General features: G+C 45.8%; 1 long non-coding RNA gene across 4 annotated transcripts; it reads left to right on the top strand.

Moving 5' to 3' along the window:
* Window positions 1-381: 381 nt before the first annotated feature.
* LOC308510726 lies at window positions 382-13268 on the top strand. 4 transcript variants are annotated; one of them, XR_013995401.1, is made up of 7 exons: window positions 382-551; window positions 1142-1467; window positions 1774-1920; window positions 3072-3208; window positions 7715-8056; window positions 8337-8450; window positions 11732-13267. It is a non-coding gene; the product is annotated as an uncharacterized lncRNA (long non-coding RNA). The 4 variants fall into 4 exon arrangements; XR_013995402.1 differs by having other exon boundaries at window positions 401-1034; window positions 1139-1467; XR_013995403.1 differs by lacking the exon at window positions 382-551 and adding an exon at window positions 926-1034 and having other exon boundaries at window positions 1139-1467; window positions 7715-8166.
* Window positions 13269-14442: the final 1174 nt, after the last annotated feature.

Below are 14442 nucleotides of genomic sequence, written 5' to 3'. Positions count from 1 at the left end.
AAGTTACACTTTTTCATAAGTAACTGCAATATCGCAGCCATTTCCTGAAAGCCCTGCTAACTTGGATCTGGTCCCTAACCTTCAAGAAAACAGGATTCGCAGCATTGACTTTCGTATCACTGATGATGATGACCAGAGCTCTTGCGGTCCCGCGTGTCGGTTTTAGGGATGATGTCGGGCCCTCTCTGGAGATGGTGCCCTTTCCCAGCTGCGATACCTATGAGTGCATTCCAACACGCTAGGGTGTTCCTACCCTGGGTAAAATCAGGAAGCAAAAAAATCACCTCGTGAGATGGTGACAGAAGAACCGCAGCCCCACAGCCGCCCAGGACCCAGCTAGGCCCCGCCCTGGGCCTTCCGGATTCTTGGGCCCGCCCCGGAAGTGCTGTGAGGGGCTTCCGCCCCGCGGAGGGTCGTCCTGCGTTTGAGTGGCTTCTTGGCGAGCGTTCCTCAACTACAACCCCTCAGATTCCCTCTCCAGGCCGGAACCTGGAGAGGCGGCCTCTCCTGGGACGGCGGGGATTGCGCCCAAATGCAACCCCCCAGGGAAGGTTTCTCTCGCGATTCGGGGCTGCCGGGGTCCCTACCTGGGACTTCTTCCCTCTCGGGATTGTAACCCTGGGCTTTTCTCCGGTCTAAAGAGTTTTATCGAGTCACAGATGCACCCTGCTGCATTTAGTATCGCTGCCCACCAGAACTCAGCTTGCCATTCCAAAAAAAAAAGAGGAGAAACTGCAAATTTCTGGAAATTAGCATTAGGAACTCGAATTTTCTGGGAGGCCTCCTCCCACTTCTGCTTGTGCCCACGACATGTTCTTTTGAATGCAGAAGACACCTCTGTATTTCGGCTTGGCAGTAAAGGAACCCCCCCCCCACCAGCAGTCACGTTTCCGTCCTCCCAGCAACCGGGGTGCGGTTCTCTCCCGACTCCCCTCTCCGGCCCCACCCCGCTCCAGCCGCGCAGTGACGCGCAGACGCAGAGGCGGGGAGATGCCGGTGGCGCAGTGTGTGACCCGACAGTCCTCTTTCTGCAAGTTAGACCCTTACTTGCCTCTTATTTTTCTTCTGCAACACTCTAATTATGTAGCAGCTACGGCAGTCTGCTTTTTCTTTGAGTAAAATCATGTTTCTTTTACAGAAGATATATTCTGGAAAAAGAGGTCCTCCAGAGGAATCTTACTGAATCACAGACTCCGGAAAGCTGCATGCCGCACTTTTAGAGGAGCTGCTTTGGCTGGTTCCAGGGAGTCTGTTACCGGAAAAGTCTCCGCTCTGAGCTGGCTGCAGCGGCTTGGTTGACAACAGGCTGAGTCCAGTTCCTGACCCTCCTACCTGAGTAGCACCAGGTCCAGGAGTGGGAGCAGCATGGGTGTGGCAGACAGAGTCCTTGAGAAGGTGGCCACGCTGGATGCCCTCCACTTCGAGAGGGAGATGGATGAACCCAGACAGCAGGGTGGAAACGGAGAGGTATTTATCAAGTCATCTTAAAACTTTTAGTCTTCTAGGGATTCTCTTTTTTCCCTGCTTTTTAGGAACGTAAGTCTAAAACCAGACTACCTGTACTGTGTTCGTATAACTTCCTCTTTCTCTGCCTCCATTTCCTCTGTAAAGGAGGACGAAAAAAGCACCTGCCTGGTACATAAGAAGTGCCATCTAGATATTTGTTGTAATTATTTCTTCCTTTTTTTACCTTCCGGGGAATGGCCTGTTCTGCTGTTTTATCTGCTTATACAGTGATTTCTTCATAATTTCACGTGTTTCATTTTTTTCCAGATCGCAGCTCTTGCATACAGTTAAGAAGTGATCTAGCAAGAAATGCCAGCTCTGGGAGCAGAGGGAGACTCAATGTCTTTTCAGCTCCTACCCAGGAATACGCCATCGAAATATCAATTGTAGGGACTCTTACCCCTCAGGACAGTTGTAAGTGTTAGACTTTGACATTGTGTGGTCTTCTGAAGGGTCTGGTAGTAAGGGACCTGAGGAGTCTTTTTTTTGTTGTTTTTCAAGCTTCTATGTAACTGGATCAGGATAAGGGTGTTGTGAACGCTTAGCAGTCTGGTTAAGTTCAAAATGAGGGGGGAACAAGAGGGAATCCAGCTCAGCTCTGCCACAGTATTTTATTGTTCAGGAGTTCCATCTTTGCTGCCTGTTTTCTGACATATAAGTTATAAATACGTTTTCCATTTTTTACTTGTCTTTATGTAAGCTGGTTTTATTTCTATTTGCAGGAATTTCAGTTGTTTGTATGGAGGTCAGAATTATCAATCTTTTCATTTATGGCCTCCAGATTTTGCCTCAAAGTTCACACGGCCTTCCTTCTCTGAGTTTCTAAAAGACTTCTACCACATTTTCCTCTAGTACTTTTTTTAGTTTCGGTTATAACATTTGCAAGTTGGATTTATTTGGAATATTTACCTGTGTATAGAGTGAGGTAGGAATCCAGTTGAACATTTTTCCAGATGATTACTCAGTTCTCCTCATAATTTATTGAAGCGTCTACTCATTTTTTCCTACTGATTTGTTACCTTTATTATTCGCTAAATTTCTACATGTGATTGCATCTAATTCCACACTTTTATTCTGTACCATTTGTCTATTTCACTCACCAGCACCACACTGTTTAATTATTGAGGTTTTATAATATATTTAAAGTCCTTTAGGACAAGTGCCCCTTCCTTCATTGCCCTTCTTTTCCAGCGTTTTCCCAGGCAGTCGTGCTTGTTTCATTTTCTGAGTGAACTTTAAATTTGACTTATTAAAAAGTTGATATTTTTATTTGAATACTGTTCGATTTACAGACTAATTTAGGGATTACTCTGTTAGTCCTAAAGCCTGAGGAGTCATTCCCTGGTTGACCTCGGAGGCAAGTGGATGGGGTTGGGATCTTGACAAACCTGGATTCAAATTTCACCTCTGCTGGTTTATTGTCCAACCTCGGAAAAAATTTATCTGCTTCTCAGTTTTATGTGAGAGGAGAACTGTAACGTCTGCCCTGCGGGATTAAGTAAGATGAAAATTGTAAAATGCCTTCTTCGGAGTAAACGGAATCCTGCTTCTCGTGCTCCTTTCAGGCGGGCCGCGTTTGAACCACTGAGAGGGAACCTCCGGGATCCTAGAGCGGATCCCCAGGGAGGGATTCCCGGAAGTCGTCCCTCCGGGCCGCTGCGGGCCTCGATGGTCGGTCAGGCGCGGGCCCGCCGAGTAACAGGTCGGTCCTCTCGGGCTTCCCTGGGTGTGAGTGGCTCCTGGACGCGTAGCCGCAGGGCAGCGGGAGCTACGCGCTGTGTGGCTTCCCCGCGACCTGCCTAGCCCCTCGTCCCTCCCTTTTACTCTTTTCTTCGCTTCCTCCGCTGTGCCGCCTGTGCGACTCCCCCGCGACCCGGTGGGCAGGATGGCGGGCGGGACCAGAGCCCGTCCCCCGAGCCGGGCGTCTCGGGGGCGGAGGACAGCTAGTCCCTGGAGTGGCCCGCCTGGCTCTCCTGACGAGGCCCTTGTCGGGTGCGGGGAAGCGGACGGGCGTGGAGGACACCTTCCGTTCCCTTGTCCTGGGCCCGCAGGCTCCTGAACAGGTGAAGGGCACTTCGAAATTTTAATTAAATGTTCGTGAAATAGCCTCATGTTTCCTCAGAGGAAAAACCAGCTTAGCTGAATGCTCTACTCACGAAAGCTCCTTTCTTTTGGAGTCTACATCGCGTTTCCCCTCCCCTCCCAACCTTTCTCTTCTGTTTCAGAGATGACAGCAAATGTCCTTTCTTCTTCTTAGCTTTCCTTTGAAATTAAAAGTGTTAACTCAAAGGTATCTGATAACAGCCCCGAAAGGTACTTTACATGTATCTGTAGCCTAAAGATAATTTATTCAGAAAAAAATGCATTGATCCTTTGTTTTTGCCCGAAGTCAACATCAGCAGTCTCTGGCTGTGAGGGGAATGTAATTGGGACAAGAAAGCGCGCTGAGGCAAGGACAGGAAAGGATAACTCCAGTGTGAGCAAGCCAGAGACCCAGAGGGGTTTGCCTGGAAGTAGGGGTTCTCCGTGTTTTGCTAATAAGGGCAGAGCAGCTTACCCACTTGTTTCCTTGGTAACCATGTCTCTGGACTCTGGGCAAGAATTCCTGTGACCTCTGCGTTGTGAGCCTTTTTCAGTGTTGCCAAGGAGCTGCTGCTCAGAGACACTTGATAGAACAGCATCACTTAGAAATAGTTCAGCTACTAAGCCATGGAGGTACATTGTCCATGTCACGACAAACGTATGACTGATTTGTGGGGAACCTTTCCCCGACCCACCCAACCAGAACAAGGAAATGAGAGGCATAAAACAAGGTACAAACTAATACAAGCGATTCCCTATGGAGGTGGTAAATTGAAGGGGGACCAGGGTGGAAGCAAGGCTTCTCCATATGTCTTTTTAGAGTATTTTGAGTTCAGAATTGTATACAACCTAATCAAAGACAAATTTTTAAGTAAAATTTGTAGAATAATTTCTGGATGCTCTGGGCATGTTACATTTACAGAAAAATTGTGAAGATAGTGTAGACAGTTCCCCTATACGCCACACCCAGTTTCCCTGTTATCAGTATCTTCTATTGCATAGTGCATTTACCACAACTGTTGAATCACTCTTGATTGTTAAAGTCCATACTTCATTCATATGTCCTTAGTTTTTACCTCATGTCCTTTTTCTATTCCAATGTCCCCTCCAGGGCATCATGTTACATTTAATTGTCATGTCTCCATAGGCTCCTCTTGGCTGTGACAGTTTCTTAGACTTTTTCTTGTTTTGGTTGACCTTGACAATTTTGAGGAGTACTTGTCAGGTTTTTTTGTAGAGTGCCACTCAGTTGGGATTTGAGTCATGTTTTTGTCATTATTATATTGAGGTTATAGGTATTTTGGAGGAAGACCACAGAGGTAGGTGAAGTGCCATTCTCATCATAGCAGGGGTGCATACTGTCAATTTGACTTGTCGCTGTTGAGACGTAAAACAATTCATAAAATAGAAAAAGGCAGAGAGGGGATAATTTGTGTTATTTGCGTTTGGAGCAAAAGTTTTATTAATTTTGGAGGCAGAATTTGGTTTGTTCCCAGGGGATAAAAGAGAGGCAACAATCCAGCAAGTTCTCTACATGTGGGTCTCAATTTTTAAAGATGGAATGGGCTAGAGGAGCCCCATTCTTTGGAGAGGTGAAGGATCTGTCTGTCACAGTTCCAGAGGAGACAAAGCCTCCCTGTTGCTAAGATACTATCATCATAGCAACAGCAGCTGCAGCAGTGACAGTGGTGCAGTTGGCAGAACTCCTTTGACCCCATGTCTCTTCCAACCCTGGTATGGACTCCTGTGAGTGGTAAGATGCACCGGTCGATGAGATTATTGTCATTTTTTCCATTGTACTCATTACCAGTTGAATTTCAGATTCTTTAGCCTTCACTATCCTATACTCCATCTGCTCTCCCATCTACAAAACTCTTTAATGCCTGTCTTGTATCTCAGTTTAAGGAAATATGATAAAAAGTCTTTTTAAGTATAGGAACTATATGTCTATATACATTTATATGCCAGGTCCTGTGCTTTACATACCTTTGTAAAATAGCCATTTGAGTCAGGTGTTCATCCTAATAGTTCTGTGATGGTGCTGTGTTGTTCTGACTGAATAAAAACATTTGTTCTGGCTGCCACACGATCGGTGTGTCTGGGGTTCTCACACATGTTTGAGAGTCCTGGTTGAGTCTGTATCACATATTGCTTTGGTAGGAGGGAATAAATTACATTTGAAAAGTTTGTTTATTTCAGGAATTAATGCCTGTGGGATGAACAAGGCATCCATTTTGAAGGGAAGGTTTTTGTAAGGATGGACCCAAATCAGCAAGTCCCCAGCACGTATAAAAGGGATACTTTACAGATTCCTGAGCATGAAAAGGCCTTTCAGTATGTGGACCAGTTAGAAAGGCATGAGGACAGGCCCACAGAAGGAAGACGGTTTATCTGCGGTGAGTGTGGAAAGAAGTTTGCCCAGAGCTCAGGCCTTGTGCGACATCAGAGGACCCACACTGGAGAGAAACCCTATGAGTGTGATCACTGTGGAAAAGCCTTCAGTGAGCGCTCCACCCTCACTGTGCATGAAAGAATCCACACTGGCGAGAAGCCCTATACTTGTAATGAGTGTAGGAAAGCCTTCAGTGTGAGGGCACACCTGATCATACATCAGAGAATCCACAATGGAGAGAAACCCTATGAGTGTAATGAATGTGGCAAAGCCTTTAGTGTGAGCTCGGACCTTATCAAACATCAGAGAATCCACTCTGGTGAGAAACCTTACGAGTGCGATGCGTGTGGGAAAGCCTTCAGTGTGAGCTCAGCCCTCATTAAACATCAGAGAATCCACACAGGAGAGAAGCCGTATGAGTGTAAGGAGTGTGGGAAGGCTTTCTCTGTGAACTCAGCCCTCATTAACCACCAGAGGGTTCACTCTGGAGAAAAGCCCTACGAGTGTGGAGAATGCAGGAAAGCATTTAGCCAGATCGCAACCCTGATCCATCACCAGAGAATCCACACAGGAGAGAAGCCGTACGAGTGTGCCTCATGTGGGAAAGCCTTCCGTGGGAGCTCTAATCTTACTAAACACCAGAAAATTCATGCCAAGAAGTGTCCTCAGTGATTTAGGTGGTGAAGCTATTCCAAAGGCCTTTTTTGGTATCAAATGGTACATCAAAAGAAGGGTATAGGAAAAGCTTATGTTTTCATTGACACTTGGCTCTTTAGTATATTGAAGAAGTGAGAAGTCAGTGAAAAATGACTCTGAGAATGACTGACTAAGCCTCTAAAATCACATCTACTTCTGAGAATGCACTTTTATAACTCATAAGGTAAAAGCACCATGCCATGATGAAGTTTGTTTGGGTTTAATAAGAGCAAACTTCGACATTTTAAACCTTGATTTATTTTTTCTTAAGTACAAGCCTTTTGTTATTGTTGCTATTCCAGTATTTTGGGGGAAACATACTGAATTTTGAAATTAGAAGTAATGATTGTTGGCAAGACAGGGACCACATACCTCATTGAATCCGGAAACACTAACCTATTGGTCTTCCTTTCTTTTCCTTTGTTGCCCCACGATGTTCTCAGAGATGATTCGATGGGTTAGTAACCTGGCAGAGGGTAGACTATCTCTTTTTAGGTAGTAATCCCAATAGATATTCTTTGAGATTGTTCTTGCTGAGTCAGCAAAGCACTGGGCCTTTAGACTTACTGATCCAAAAAACCCCTGACTTGACTGAGCTTCCTGAACCAAAACAAAACAGAAAACCTCAGTGTCAGGGACTTCTAACCCTTGCATTTAGTATTTCTTGAAGTGTGGTGTGGCAGAGTCTCAGAGGGTGCGAATGGGACAGGCATGGGGAACTGTTGTGGAGTCGGGGTTGGCGTTGGTTTTAGGATGATTTCCAAGGAAATCGTGTGAAGCTTGATACCTCATATCAACCAGGAGAGCCCAAATTTGGGAGGTGGTAGGAAATTAATCAGGTCACCTTGGAAAATGAAATGTCTGCTATGTCTAGAAATGCCAGTAGAGCTGTTCACCAGACTGTACCCTAACTCCCTAACCCTGTGCCCAGGACTAAAACCAAAACCCCGTATGTGCACATATGAAACTCAGGAAAGAGATCTGGATTTTAACATTACTTTCACTATTTTTCTATATTAATGGTGTTTTCTCACTCAGGTAACGGGCCTGACACTCAATCATGTGAGATTCTGGCAGATTGCGTCAGACTACACTGCACAGGTAGGAGGGAAGACTGCCTGGGAAGGTGAAATGGTGTTCGTTCCTCAGAGTAGAACTTTGTTGCCAAGGGATGCCGTTTCCGTGAGTCTCAGCGGCACTTCAGGCAGGTCAGTCATGAGACACATGATTCCAAGAAGCTCGGAGACAGCTTGTGCTGCAGGCACCGAGGCCACAGATGTGCATGGAAAAGCACTGTCCTGTCTGTTTCGCACTGTGCCCGAGTAACCAGGCCTGCACGTGGGGCTGAAGGCAGAGAAGGTCGTGGTTCCGGAGCACAAGGTGAGGGGCTGGGACCTCACACGGGGCCCAGGGCCTGTCTGGAAACAAAGGTGCATACTTGTAGGCAGGAGCGAAGGCCTCAGAAAGCAGCGGAAGCGTCCTTTGCTGTGGTGGGTTGAAAGTGTGAATGCCTCCGCCCTTCTTCCTGCTTTGGGCACCGGAAGGAGACCGGGTTCTCCTTGCTCTGCCTGGCAGATTTCCCTCACCCGTTTCTGTGTGCTTAGCGTCTGTGCTGTCACCGTTTACCTCTTTGACCCTAGCTGTCTTGGTTTGTTTCTAGGATGGAGATTTGCAGACAATCTTCTAGGTGGAGAACAAACAGCCCTCGGGTGTCAGTACTGACATGATGCCATATCACTCCCCAACCACACAACTGGGTCGGAAGCAGAAACTGGTGAGTATTCTGAAGACTTTGAAGGAGCAGACATTCTGGAAAAACAATTTCCTTTGCTGAAGAATTTAGTGTTATTGTTAGGAGCTCGGGACACATGCAACATACTTACCCTTGTGAGCTCAAAGTCAGGTGTTTGTGGTCACTTGTCTGAGGCTGGGCCTCATGCCAGGTATGAGGAATAGAAGATAAGTGAGGAAAGCACCCTACTCTCCAGGAGCTTTCAGCCGACTGGGGGAAGGGTGAAGGGCGTAGCGAGAACAGTAGTCACAGTGATAAAAGCACTGGCTTTGTGCCAAAGGTGTGACAAGTGTTCATGAGGGTTGGGAAGACTGTGGAGGAAAAGTGAAAAGGCTTGAAGGAAGACACTGTGGGAAGAGCATGTTGACAAAGCACAATGCGCCTGGGAGGAAGGAAGGTCGCTTGCATTCTGGAAGTAGGGACAGTGAGCCTGGGGTGGGCGCACAGAGCCAGACCTGGAAATGCTTGTTTTCTGCTCTAGTAGGTGGGAGGCCCTTGTCTGGCCAGGGTGAGTGTTAGCTGCACGATCACAGACGCAGCCATTCTGGCTTGACACACGGTGTTGGCACAGTCCTCCCTGGGCCTTTTGCATTCCTGCTTGTCTTGCTGGGTGTGCCCGCACGGCAGGGTCCTGGCCACTGTCACCCAGGACACTTCCTAGTGCTGTGTATACCCTTGGTCCCCTTGAGAGACGAGGCCCCACCTCCGGCAGGGTAGGTTGATACTGTGCTGCTCTCTGGAAAGCTCCTGGCTGCAGAGTCATTTGCATACTCTTGGCATGAGCCCTTTTCACGGAGAATGAAATATCCTCTCCAGCTCTGCAGCTTGCCTTTGTTCTCTTCATGGTGTCTTTTGATGAGCATTAGCTTTTCAGTTTAGTATATAGTCCAGCTTGTCTTTCTCTTCTTTTTGTGTCTTTTTGTTTTGTCTTTTTGAACAACACTTTCTATTCCTTGAAATCAGGAAGATAATCTCTGTTTCATTTAAAAAGTTGTATAATTTTGCTTTTCCACTTCTCTCTAATCCACTTGAAATTGGATTTTGTGCATGAGTGAGGTTGGGTCCAGCTCCTCTTTTTCCCTGTGGATGCCCAGTCTCCCTGAGTGCGGCAGGAGGGACCACCTCCTCCCCACTGTTCTGCAGGGCTTACGTGCCGTGCGCTCATTGTCCACGGCTGCATGGGTCTGTTCCTGGTTCCCGTGTGCGTCACATCCATCTGTGGCTGTCCTGGCATCAGTACCACATTGTCCTAGTTACTGTATCGTCACCTTGCATTCAGGTTTTCGGTGGAAGGAATCATCCCTGAGGAGTCCAGCTTCAGATTTCTGTGACTTTTCAGACCTGACTATAGGCAGTTACAGAGGCTCTACCCTTAGCAGCCCTCCATGCTGGACTTGAGGCCCAGTCAGCGCGAGCGGTCTCTGAAGAGCTCAGGCAGCCTGGCCAGCTGCTCTCAGTCAAGTCTGCCTTCCTAGCCACATTTCCTTTTGGAGTCCTTTTTATTGGGGGCCTTGCCCAGACACCCTGCTCGGGGTGGGGGAAATCTAAGGACACTTTTCTTCACTCTGGGTACTTTTCCACTCCTTGCTTTTCCGCCTCTTCCCCCTCCTGGCCCCGGGTCGATAAAATGAGCTGAGCCTTTTGTTTGGTGCTCCCCTGGCAGTGGGACACCTGATTCGCCTGGCCCCGCCTGGCACCGTCCCTGGGGCGAGAACAGAGTGCTGCCCGAGGCAGCTCTTGTCCGGTTGAGCCCCTCGTTGATGCTGTTGCAGTGAGTGATTAAAGACTTGTCTGTGACTTTCATTGTTGCCTGTTAACTGACCACTGCGTCACCTGGCAGATCAGCTCTTGCTGTCTTGCTGTCCTGCTTCAAAGTCTTGGCTTTGAACAGTCAGAGTCTTGGCTGTTCTTGGCCCTTCGCATATAAACTTGAGAATTAACTATTGTCTTCTACCCTCTTCCTCCCCAAAACATGCTTCTATTGAATCCATAGATTAATCTCAGACAATCAATGTGTCTACATGAGTCTTCCAATTCATGGATATGGGTCCGTTTCTTTAGGGTCTCATTTCATTTTTCCCAGTAATCTCTTAAGGTTTTCTATGTAGAGGCCTTGAACATCTTTGTTAGATTTATTCCTAAACGTTTAATATTTTTTCCATGCAGTTAGTAGCATAATTAAAAAAAAAAAAAATAATTGCTATATTATTTAGATCTTCTTTTTTTTTTTTTAACAGGGCTTTATTGGGGAACAGTGTGTACTTCCAGGACATTTTTCCAAGCCAAGTTGTTGTCCTTTCAATCTTAGTTGTGGAGGGCGCAGCTCAGGTCCAGGTCCAGTTGCTGTTGTTAGTTGCAGGGGACGCTGCCCACCCTCCCTTGTGGTTGAGAGGACACGCTCCAACCAACTGAGCCATCTGGGAGGCAGCTCAGTTCAAGGTGCCATGTTCAATCTTAGTTGCAAGGGGCGGGCAGAGCCCACCATCCCTTGCGGGACTCAGGAATTGAACCGGCAACCTTGTGGTTGAGAGTCCACTGGTCCATGTTGGAATCGAACCGGCAGCCTTCGTAGTTAGGAGCATGGAGCTCTAACAGCCTGAGCCACCGGGCCGGCCCCCAGATTCATTTTTTTTTTTTTCCAATTTCTCTTTCTGTTAACAGAGACTTACAATTGATTTTTATATATTGATTTTCCAGTATTCTAATAATTTATATGTTTATTCTTTTTTACATATAACATATTTCAAATGATGACTTTTATATTTTCCTTCCGATCCTTGTGTTTGTTTCTAGCTTTACTATACTAGATGACCTCTAGTACCATGGTAAAAAGAAGTGGTGATAAGCGGCATACTTGTCTGGAAGACATTCTGTTGCCTTAGCTCCAGGCCCCCCTCTCCACTGACCCGTCTTAAGATCAGCCTTCTCCCACACCTCCTGCATTTTTGAGACTTAGAGATTTCAAGTCTGCTGGCCGCTCACTACTCGTTCTGTGGAGGAGGAGTAATTTCTGAGGGCTGCCAGTTCCTTTGCTCAAAAGAAATCATTTTCCATTTGGACTCTGTGCCCTTCTCAAGGGTCTGGTTTGGGTAATATACAGGTGATTCTTGTTATTCATAGCAGTTATGTTCTATAAATTTGCCATAATTACCAAAGTAATTAATACTGACCTATTGCTCCTAGAGGAAACAGGGTTAGATTCCTGTGGACCTCTGGTCACAACATTTTTTTTCACCAGTTGAAATGTAATTTGCATTATGTAGGTTCATCTGCCAACGTCTTCATAAAATAAGCCAGTCTCAGCGTTGAAAACCAGCACTTCCATGGAACCTTTCCCTCGTGTAACGTTGAGCAGGTGTTTTGAAATCCTGCCACAGCCTGCACGTTTCACATGTCCCACTGTGTTGATGTGTGAGCCACCAGCCAGCACTAGCCAAGGAGGGTTCCACATTCTCCTGATCCTGGTGAACGAGGCTTTCAGCCTTACAACACTGCTGTCTGTCGTGCTGGGTTTTTTGTTTGTTTGTTTGTTTTGGGTTTTTTTACTGGTTACCATCTCAGGAACGTGCAGATTTAGCCCTTTTCCACACACTATCTTGCACTTTCTGGAGCAGCATCATGTATCTACAAGGCAGTGAATTCCTCTTTCTTCTCCTAGAGGTATCCTATTGTTTGTTCATTCATACTGAACTTGACCAGCAGCACCACGACTCGTGAATGAAGCTTACCGCACAAGTGTTTTCTCTGGGAGGCCCTCCCAGCAGCCCCTCATGCTTAGAGATACTAGACAGCACATCAGCACGACACGTGGGGGCGTTTCAGACAGCACAGTCACCCATGGGAAATGTGGCAACGATTAGGCCACAAAGAAGACACTTATTTACAGTAGGAGAGCTGAAACAAGAGACAGAGTATCATCTTTGATCTCAGCTGGAAGTGTGTGTCCGTTCACATTTTTGTGGGGCTGTAAAAGGGCCCCAAGTATTGACTGGGAGGTGCAAATAAATTGTAGCAAGTAGGTGAGTTCACAGATCGGAACCCATGAGTAATGCAGAGTCTTCAGGCCTCTCTCAGGTTGGCTCCTTTGCTTCTGTGTCCAATACGTAATTGTCCTTTCCATTGTTTTTGTGGGTGCTATGCCTGCAGCAGGGGATACCAGATTCTTCCCAGCAGCCATGGGGTGCTTGTTGCTGTGGCTTTAATTCAGCATGAGGGGCCACCATTCCACCTACTACAGATGGTGAATTCTCTTACTCTCAGATTAATTAATACAGTGTAGCACTGAAGTTGATTTGAAGTTTTCTGGCCATTAAGACAAAGTGGAAAATACGTTTTATATTGGTTTTCATTTGTCTAACAAAAGAAAGCAATTATATTTGACAGCAGAGGGCCAGAAAGCAGACCCAAATGCTTATGCTGTATGAGTCCATCCTGGAAAAGGCAAAAAAAAAAGGTATGAGTGAAAGATCATTGATTGTTGGGCTGGGAATGGAAGGAAGACTGAGTAAAAAGGGGCAAGGGGGCAGATTGGGGGGTGCTGGAAACAGACATCTTGATTGTAGTGGTCTCTCTTTGCTGAAGTATTTTAAAGTAAATTATAGACATGACATACCACCCTTGAATACTGCAGTACCCATCTCTAAAAAGTAAGCACATTTTCCTGTGGAACTGCAGTATAATCAAACCCAACAGAAGAGAGAAATCGGAGAGTTTTCAATGTATGCCTGCCTGTTTGTATTTTTTTGTATTTTGAATCTGTGGCTATATAACTTATTCAGTAGATAATAAATTTTTAAATTAAAAATAAACTGAATGCGGCCTTTAATACAAAAGCTGTGGGATCTGCCTAAGGTATCATTAAAGGACAGGAAAGGAGTCACAGCAACATGTTTGAATTAGAGATTGGGGGAAAAATCATTTCATTTCAGCGTCCAACTAAATTGGGGCTGGTGTGACTAGGACTTTCATTAAGTGGGTACTGACTAGCATGGCAGGCGTGGAAAGCCATCAAGTCACAAAAAGTTTCTGTTGCTTTGAAGTCAAGTTTTGATCTCCATCATAGTCTGATGTAACAAACTTGCTGCTAGGTGACTGGTTTGTCACACTGGGTAGTTCATCATATCTAGGGTTTAGGATTGCTGTGGGCCCTTGCAAATTGGAACCTTAACAATGGTGATCTCTGAATTAGTCTTGGTGGAAAAAAACGATTTTTTTTTTTTTTACCATATGCGTGTCATCATGGTAGTCATGATCACTGTGTTCAAAAGCTGAGATAGCTGACAAAGAGTTGCTGACAATCCGTAGGGCTGATCAGCTTGTCCACTTGCTTATTGGAACCCTCTTAGACAGTGCATTGGTGAAGATTCACACAGGACACAAATATTTTTAACTTGGGTCTTTTCACATATTAGCTAGTTCCCTCAATCTTTTTACTACCAATCCTTCAAATCTTTTTCTTCCTCCTCCTCCTCTCCTCTTCCAAGCTCATGACATAACCCACAGTTGAGTCAGTATCCCAGTGTGTGTATTTTCAGATGCAGGTAATCCTCAATTTTTTAGTTACTCTTGTAGTCAGCATTTCTTCTTGTCTGTGCTGAGTGGCATAAATATTTTTAGTAGAGATTCCCACTTCTAAGTTTAAAAGAATCCCTCTGTCCCAGTCCTGCTCTAGGTGAGTCTACCAAACAGACAAGTGGAAGCCGCTCTTTGTCGGAGCTGTTTAACTATAGGGCTGTCCACTTGACCCGAGAGTAGAGCTCGCCTGAGTCCTATAGTTGACCTACTTAACAAGCACACATAAAACCAGTTAGCCTCATCAAGTATCAGTGAGACATTTGGGCATTTCATACAAATACGAAATGGAAGACATAACATTTAAACAGTTTATTCAAGTCCAAGAGAAGTTGAGTTTTTACTCCCCTTATATAGTTTGTTAGGAAAGTTTGTAATAAAGGTTTTGCAATTGAGGTATGTT

The sequence above is a fragment of the Rhinolophus hipposideros genome (genome assembly GCF_964194185.1).
Source record: "Rhinolophus hipposideros genome assembly, chromosome: 19".
Classification (NCBI taxonomy): Eukaryota; Metazoa; Chordata; class Mammalia; order Chiroptera; family Rhinolophidae; genus Rhinolophus; species Rhinolophus hipposideros.
This window is presented reverse-complemented; position numbering and strand designations above follow the sequence as displayed.